The sequence below is a fragment of the Solanum tuberosum genome, unplaced genomic scaffold (assembly GCF_000226075.1).
Source record: "Solanum tuberosum cultivar DM 1-3 516 R44 unplaced genomic scaffold, SolTub_3.0 scf00241, whole genome shotgun sequence".
Lineage (NCBI taxonomy): Eukaryota > Viridiplantae > Streptophyta > Magnoliopsida > Solanales > Solanaceae > Solanum > Solanum tuberosum.
The window spans coordinates 313419-322463 of record NW_006239165.1 but is presented as its reverse complement, the minus strand read 5'-3'; the positions used below and the strand labels follow the sequence as shown (position 1 = coordinate 322463).

At 32.3% G+C, this 9045-nt stretch overlaps 2 long non-coding RNA genes across 2 annotated transcripts; both read right to left on the bottom strand.

Moving 5' to 3' along the window:
• Positions 1-3822: 3822 nt before the first annotated feature.
• On the bottom strand, positions 3823-4113 carry LOC107062556 (uncharacterized). The gene is made up of 3 exons (XR_001474701.1): positions 4084-4113; positions 3927-4020; positions 3823-3853 (listed from the first exon to the last, which is right to left on the bottom strand). It is a non-coding gene; the product is annotated as an uncharacterized lncRNA (long non-coding RNA).
• A 1065-nt stretch (positions 4114-5178) lies between these two features.
• On the bottom strand, positions 5179-6807 carry LOC107062551 (uncharacterized). The gene is made up of 3 exons (XR_001474694.1): positions 6601-6807; positions 6413-6522; positions 5179-5486 (listed from the first exon to the last, which is right to left on the bottom strand). It is a non-coding gene; the product is annotated as an uncharacterized lncRNA (long non-coding RNA).
• Between the last annotated feature and the right edge of the window lie 2238 nt (positions 6808-9045).

Genomic DNA, 9045 nt, shown 5'->3' with positions numbered 1-9045 from the left:
GATAGGTACAGGCTGACTAAGGGAGGTGAATACTCAATCACAAGGAGCTGTATTGATATTAGAGGGCACCACAACAATTCACATATTGCTGAATGCATTTGGAGTGCAGTGGCTCAACTTAAACATAGATTTATTCTATGGTAAGTTGTCCAAGACAGATTGCTAACTAAGGAAAGGCTGATGAAGATGAACATCTCAGTGGAGGAAGTTAATTGTTGTTTATGTGATGCTCAGAAGCTGGAGACAGTCAAACACTTGTTCAGTGAATGCCCATGGATCACTGAGGTCAACAGGGGTGTTGAACAATGGACATGCTTGCCTATACAACTGGGGGAGGTGAAGGAAGTAATGCTGAAAATTAAAAGGAAGGAACGGAAGCAGTTTTAGAAACAAGTGATAACTGTGAGTTGGGGGGAAATGATCTACCATACTCGGAGAGCCCAGAAATGATTTTTTTCCAAAGGAGTACATATACAAATAGCTGAGATACACACACAAATTAAGAGGGAGATTTTACATAGAATAGACATACTTAGTTCATCAAAGAGAGCTTGCAGATGTAGTATTTTTCTACAAAGGCTGAAAGTGTAACTAGTTTTGTGTCTTGTTGGAGGCTTGAGATGCAGTTGTTGTGCTCAAGGGTTCTTTAGGTGTCTGTTTTCGTTTCAGTAATGGTAATGTTTAGATGGTTACCAAAAAAAAGATAGACATTATATTTCTTTTGATCTCCTACTCTCCTCAAGTTGTTGACTACCACATCATCTAGTAATGTACTAATTAACTTTACCTTTACAAAGTAACACACCTCCAAGACAACTCTATGGAGTAATATCAACTTTAACAATAACAAGAATCTAAGGGGAAAGTGTGACAACACCGGAGCATACAATAGCCCAAAATGAAGGAAAACGTGACAACTTTAAAGGGGATCACTGATTGTATGATATGGAATGCAGATGCAGTGGCAAAGTATCTATGGAATATAGCCAACATGCTGATAACCTTTGAGTAAAATGGGTGAAAAGTGTGTGTATAAAGGGGACTGATTGGTGGCAATATACACCTAGCAAGACAGTTGTTGGTAATAGATACTGTGAAAATGGATGGCTCAAGGCATTAGGGAAATAGTGAACTGCACCAGTGAAACTAGTCTGCTCAAACATGTTGTCATAGTAATCTTACTCTTTTTCAGAGAGCCACATTGAAAGGGCAATCAAAGCATCAGGGAGATCCTCAACGCCTTTTCCTTTAGGAAAATAAAATGGTGCAGGATCGCGGTATGCCAACATTTTATTAAGGACAAACTTAACACAAATTGGAACAAATTTAGCTTCAGTATCTCCTTGTACCTGCTGGTTAATATCATACTGAATTTTCTGACCTAAGCCCCTATCTAACAAGGTGGTCTACGATCATTAAATCACTAGAAACAGGAGCAAGCTCTATGTTACCACTAAACGATAAACCTAGGGGCAAAGTATCCAAACAAGTCGTAACTTTTCAACAACAGATGCAAAAACATACTCTTTCAAATCAAAGTGGGTAGACTAGGATGAAGTTTAATGTACAGTTGTTCCAAACAAATTCATGAGATAGTTTATTGATCTTCTTTTCTTTTTCATATCATCTGCTTTAAATTTGCTGTGAAGACTTGATGGGATAGAACAATATATAATGGCTATCAATTATCATACAATAGATCTTTCACTTTGCTGGATCTTTTGTCCAGAGAAATGTAATTAGTCCTATCAAATTTTAAAAATCAAGAATGACTTCGGCAGAAAGAAAGTTCTTAGTATAAGCTCATTTTACCATAAATTCCAAACTCTTCAAAAAGTAAAGTTCTTGCTATGACACTCGAACTCTTCAAAAATGTCTGATCCTCCAAAAGTAGTGCATTTTGGAAGATTCGATACATCTGTAATAACATTTCTAGAGACTCCAAGCAACATAGGTTCTTATTATAAGATCATCTTACCATAAATTCATTCACCACCATTTGGTATTTACTATCTGTACCCATCTTTCAAACAAAACTAAGCAGTATATTAATGGCAACTCAAAAGAGTCTAAAAAAGAGTTAAAAGATTGTATTTTTGCAGCAGTTTTAATCAACCCATAAGAATAAGATTGACTTTTTCCTTTTAGATTCATGAAAGAATGAAAAAAAATGGAAGTTAGTAGTAAGTGCGAGAATGAAGCTATAAGAAGAGAAGGTGAATTAAGGATTCGTTAACAAAAGAAGAGCAAATCAGACTCAGAATGTTGAAATGAGAGGAAGAAATCAGAACGCTATGCCAATGATATTGGAAATAATGTATGGCTCCTTCACACTTCTACTAGTATGTTTTCTCTTTCTACACTAAAACTACACATGTCATATGAGTTTTAAGTTATTTTTCATGTGAGGTTTGAATTAAACCATTTAGCACCAACGGTATTACAACATTAACAAAGATTAACACACAATTTTATTCTATTCTAAATTCTAATCATGATTTTGCTTCCAACAGCTATATTGAATTATATATCTAGCACTACCAATCATACATCTAAAGGAATACTGCACTACTAGTAGAGTACAAAAGTATTCCAGTAAGCATATGAACAACTTCCTGCCAATTCTATGGCTAAGATATTAGAAACCTTTTGGAATATCTCCCAACTGTAAAAATGTTGGTTCTATGTGCTACTGATTTCCCTAAGAATACAAAGCTTTGCTATCAAGAATTAAGGAAACCAAACTATATCATCACTAAATGACCAGATACATCCAAAGCAAGGAGTAAGAGACTGAGAAGGATAAGAATTGCAGCTATACAATATTGATATTCTATTTCCATGGTCTGAAAATCTATAATGTAGTGTAAAAAGGAGGAATCTTCTCTTTATCTCTACTTAGCTACTTGCAATGTTTCCCCTCTATAAGGTATGGTAGCCTTTTCTACACTATGTCCAGTAAGATTAGGACGCACCTAGGGCGTAAAGTATATGGCATGTTCAATACTAACTTTTTTTTCTTGAGCTAAGGTATTAACGTATTAATATAATATAAATAAAATAATTGATATAAACTATAACTTTTGAAACTGGACTTTACGTTGACGAAATAAAAATATACCTAAAGTTGGCATTCTCATGGAGCTCCGTCTCTGTTGCATCATAAAAGGAAGTATGCAATGTTAGATACTAAATGCTACATATTTATATATTTCATGAAAAAAACTAAAGCAAAAATTATCACATAAGTTTGTGTTACTTCTAACCTGTTAGAAGGCGATGAGCGAGCAAAACACTGCATTTTCCTAAACATTTCCTCTTGGCGTGCCACAATAGTATTCAATTGAGAGTTTAATGCTTCTATTTGAGACTGCTGGTCTTGTATTTGAGTCTGCTGGTTTTCTACCACAGTTTCAGCGGCATTTAATAGATTCTGTAAATTATTTTAGGCACTAGCAGCTTCCTGTTTCGCTTTTCTGAGGGAGTCCTCTAACTCTGCCGTTTTCCTTTGTGTAGCTCTTGTAGTATTAGGTTTTGGACCATAACCAAGTCCTCTTATGTACCCCGATTTTGTACCAAGTACGGTATCCACAATTTCATCAGTAGTCATGGAAGCCTCTCCCGAAGTATATAGATCTTTCAAATCTTTCATGTTGTTCTGCATAAAAATATAAATACTATTTAAAGGAGAAGACACAACTTCAGAAGAACATTAATCGAACAAACGCGTTGGATAACCATCCTTCATAGTGAGTCTTAGCCTCTAAAGATGACCATCCTTTCTTACTCTTGTAATGAGTATGCTTGTAGAACTCGATTTTGTCAGGCTCTACTTTTCAGGTTCATTTTCACCCTGTGAAATAAGAAAAACAATTGAAATAGTACTGAAGTTTAATTAGTAAAAAATTAAAAACAGTATAACTTACAAGTTCAGCACGAGCTGCTACAAATGCTTTTGATCCCATGAAATGATTAGATTTTAAGCTTAGTTCGATTGACCTTGTTTATGTCGCATCGTTTCTACAAAGAAAATATAAATATCATAACTTTAATAATAACGAGAATAACATGAATTTAAATTACCTTATGTTTTGGATCGATCCACATGTCACAGCACCCATTTTTTTTAATAGTGTCTTTATATAAAAGAGGGAAATCTCAAAAGATACTTGGTGACAATGTATTTACCTTTATTAGTGGGTGAAAAATATTTTAAAGTTATTGTGAGATTTCTTGAACAAATTGAAGAAAATAGGAGAGGTGATTTTCTTAGATAAGGAAAGGAGAAAACAATGGTGAAAAACTCAAGAGAGAGAAAGAAGGAATTTTGGGTAATGAGAGTTGTTTTTCTTCTTTTTCACCGATAGAGGAGAAAAATTAGTCCAATGTGGGGACTGATTTGATAAATAAAAGGAAAGAAAATTAATTATATTAGAATAAATTTTATTTGCTAAAATATTGACATATTGACATTTTCAATAATTATTTTAAAGTATAGATGTTTTTAATAATTTTGTTAGGGAGTTTGACTAGTTTGCTACCATTTAAGGCCGAAAGAGAGGTGACATCTGAAAGACCCACCAATTAAATCAAAGATTAATAATGGTGTTACATTTAATAAATAAAAATTATGCAAACCACATAGTGTAAAACAGAAATTACCTCATATCCCTACTCTTTCACAAATTACAAAAATCCCATCTTTTTAATAAGTATCGGATACATCATTACGCCGTGTGATACATTATATTTGATGTATGATTATCAGTTTGTTGCATGAGGTAAGGGATTAGAAACTGAAAATTTAATTACATCCCCCCAAATACGCTACCGTTATTAAGTCCCTCAAAATATGGCTAAATTTATTTGTTTCAAACATTTAGTTTCAGTCTATATGAAACACTAAAATAATTAGAAAATACAAATTTTGAATTGTTTATCTCTGTTCGTCCAAAAAAAGCTTCAGAAACGTGGTGCATAATTTTTCAGTCACAAAATTTTATTAATGTAATTATTATCATACTTATCAGATAAAAAATGTCATTATTATCACATGTATCAGATACATAATTTCTGAAGTCCTAACTGAACTAAACATAAAATTAAAAGCGAAAATAAACATTTTTAAACCTCAAAACTCTTCCAAAATCAAAACTATATTATTATAAGGGCAATAAATACTCCAAAACACTAATTAATATATCTTAAAAAACAAAAAGCATTGTATATGTCTGTGAACAGTAACATAGAAAACTAACTAGCCTACATTAACAAGTTCATTTTCTGCTACTGGATTTACGACACTATTCAGCCTTGGAGGGTCATCATTGTCGCTAACATATCCAGCATTGGCCTTGTCGAGACCATACTTCCATAACAGCGTTGCATATTTTTTGCGAAGATAATCACTTCGAAAGCTATCATATGACATGTTGATTTCGTCACTCAAGAATTTAGCAAATGCAGCTACGAACATTCCGCAATCACTAAAAAAAAAGATTAACATAATGATGTTGATACTTAATAGAAACAATAAGTTTACAGATGATACACAAGAATGTAAAAGTGTACTTGATACGTAATTCTAACTACAGATTATAAATAGGATGTTGATACTTAATAGAAACAATAAGCTTTCAGATGATACACAGGAAGGTAAAATTGTACTTGAAACATAATTCTAACTACAGATTATAAATATGATGTTGATACTTAATAGAAACAATACGCTTTCAGATGATACATAAGAATGTAAAATTGTACTTGATACATAATACTAACTACAGATTATGAATTAGTCAACTTAATACTTAATAGAAACAATAAGCTTTCAAATGATACATAAGAATGTAAAATTGTACTTGATACATAATACTAACTACAAATTATGAATTAGTCAACTTGATACTTAATAGAAACAATAAGCTTTCAAATGATACATAAAAATGTAAAATTGTACTTGATACATAATACTAACTACAAATTATGAATTAGTCAACTTGATACTTAATAGAAACAATAAGCCAAATTATTAAACATTATGCGTTATGCAACATACATGTAATCCTCTAATTTGAACTTTAAACTTTCATACACTTTTGCGAACACAAAAATGACCAATAATGCCTTTTCTGGTAAAATGAATAAATGACACACAAAACAACCATTTGATAAATTAATAATAACTATCAACAGTTCTATCTCATTATTTGAATTTTAACTTTTTGATACATTAGTCGTAATAAATAAACAAATATATCAAAAAATAGGGTTTTGTGTAACAAATGAAGAATTTAATCAATATACATAATGATTTTTAATTAACAATAATGTATCTACTATTACACAAAACTCATTACATGTTAATACAGAAAATTACAAAAAAAAAAGAAAAAAAAATTAAAATACATACCGTTGGTAGTGCAGATCTGGATATGGTAGGGGCGACCTTTCTACCCCTTTTCTTGGCCGTTTTTGCATGTGCCTCCTTTTTAGTTTTTGACTATTTGGGTAATCCCCAAACTAAAAGATGGATGATCCATGAATTATTAGAAAATTTAAAAAAAAAATGAAAAAAAAAGTTGAAGATGAAGAGACTACCTATTTCAAATTCTGAAATTGGTTGAATGGAGTGCGAAATAGTTTGAAATTCAAACTTGGAATATGAATCTGTTGAGAAGATGGAGGAGAATTTTTTGGAAGGGAAGTGTTCGTGAACAGTAAAGTGGGAGAAATTAGAGGAGAGTAAATTTAGGGGTGGTAACTAATGGTTTGGAATTTTTAATAATAATGTATCTACTGTAGTTTCGTTTTTGGGAAAATAGGGATTTTTGAATTTTTTTAAAATAGTAGGGAGTTATTGTGAATACATTAACTAAGGTTGTGTATTCTAGTTATTTTTCCTTTAATAAATTCAATCCATAACTATATACGTATTAAGTAGAAGATTTGTGTCAATTGGTAGTCTGACCCATTACAATTTTAAAAAAGTTATCAAAACTCCTATAGATTTTCTATTTTTACATATAAATAGTAATAACAAAATATACAAAACAAACGATTTGTCGTTGACAGAATTTTTGTTAGAAGTTAAGATTCTACATGTAATTTTTTTCAACTTCAATCTCATACATGTGATCATAAAGATGTGTATCTTACATATAAAACTTTAGCTATGATTTTGAATAACACTCCTCAAATCAACTATTAGTGCACTTATCCCATATGTTACCCAAATAAGTTTAATTTTTGAATGAGTTGAATTAAAAGGATCAAAATTGTTTGAATCATCAAATAGACAGATCTTAAGGGAGTGGTAGAGGTGTAGAGCTTAGCCTTGTAGTGAGCTGAACGTTGCTCGTACGCATACAATGGATGCCTTCTCAATTTATTCCATATGTTACCACATTTTTTTTTAATCTTTAAGAGACCCTTTTTTGGGCCAACCTAGCAGCCCAACTCCATTCTCACCAAATTCAGCAAACCACCCGACCCAATGCCACACCCACTCTTCTTTATCAAAAGAAACTCAGAAGCAAACAACGCGTGTACAATCGTCAAGATAGACGACCATACAGACCAAAAACAACAGCTTCCACTCAGCGTCTTCATAGAACTCCAATGTCTCAATAGTACGTCATTGATACAACAATTCCAGTAGAGCAGTGCACTCATAGCTTCTTCCGAATGAAATATTTCCGTCTTCGTTTCTTGAGTTAGAAAGAATGGATAAAGTATTTACGTTGGTTCACAAAAAACTAATCAAACCACTAGCTCCATAGGCTTCAACAAGAAGTGAAATGTAACACCATGACAACTAAATTTGTTATCGGAACCGGAAAAGTAAGTGTTGATATTTATTGTAGTTTAGATTTTATTTTTGTATCTAATTTTTGTTTGTTTTCAGGACTATCACTGTCTTAAAACAGGGTCCAATTCTAGTGAAATAGATGAAGATCAGACCTTAACTGTTGGGTCATATTTTTATACACAACTTCTCATATATGGGGTAAGTATTAAGTATGATGAGAAAATTTAATCAGGTTTGATTTCAAAATGTTTAAAGTTTTTTTTTTAATATCAGGAGCTTTTGCTTGCGCATTGCATAATAAAATAGGAGATGCTAAAAAGATTGAACAATTTGAGACTAAAGTTGCCGATCTCAATGAGCATAAAAAAAGTGTTGGGGTTACTATGAAATTTTTTCACGGAGATGCTAATAAGATTGAAAAACTTGAGATTGAAATTGCCGAGCATAAAAAAAGTGTTGGGGTTACTATGGAAAATTTTCACAAGTGAAAGCCCGACTTCAATTATCAATGCATAAGTTACTGAATTAGTTAAGCATTTCCCCAGAATTTTGCACTTCTAGTTAATTTTTCTGGCTGTTATAAAGGCCCAATCAGACCCCCAAATTATGTTATAAAGGCCTATCAGACCCCCAAATTATGTTATAAAGGCCTATCAGACCCCCTAAGACCCCCTAATTCTGCTATAGAGACCAATCAAACTTTTAATTATGCTATAGTGGTCCAATCAGGCTCCTAATAATTTATTGGGAAATTTTTTAACATGTCAAAATATTTTAGAATTTAATAGGACCCCTTAGCCACACTTTCAATTTTTATTAAAAATGTCAATATTTTAGTTTGTTATGTATTTCATTTATGTTTTTTTTATTTAATTTAATTAAAAGAATACACTTATTTATAACAAAAATAAGTAATTTAGGGGAGAAAATATTTTAAAAAAAACATCACTTAAAAATTCTCATAAGTTAAAATTTTAAAAATAAACGCATAGCACCTATCACGCCCCAAACTCGAGGGGTGCAACTGGCTCCTAATGCCAAAACTCAGGCCTGAGCCGACCCTACCGTATCATTTGCTACTAGCGCATGGCAGCCACACACAATCAAGAATCAATCAAGTATATGTCGGCTTAAAACTAAGCTATCGGTCGGCAAGGCCCCTGTCAATTGATCTATAAAAGAAACAGCTACTCCCAGGAGATCATATAAATAAATAGCCAACTAGCACAGAAGTC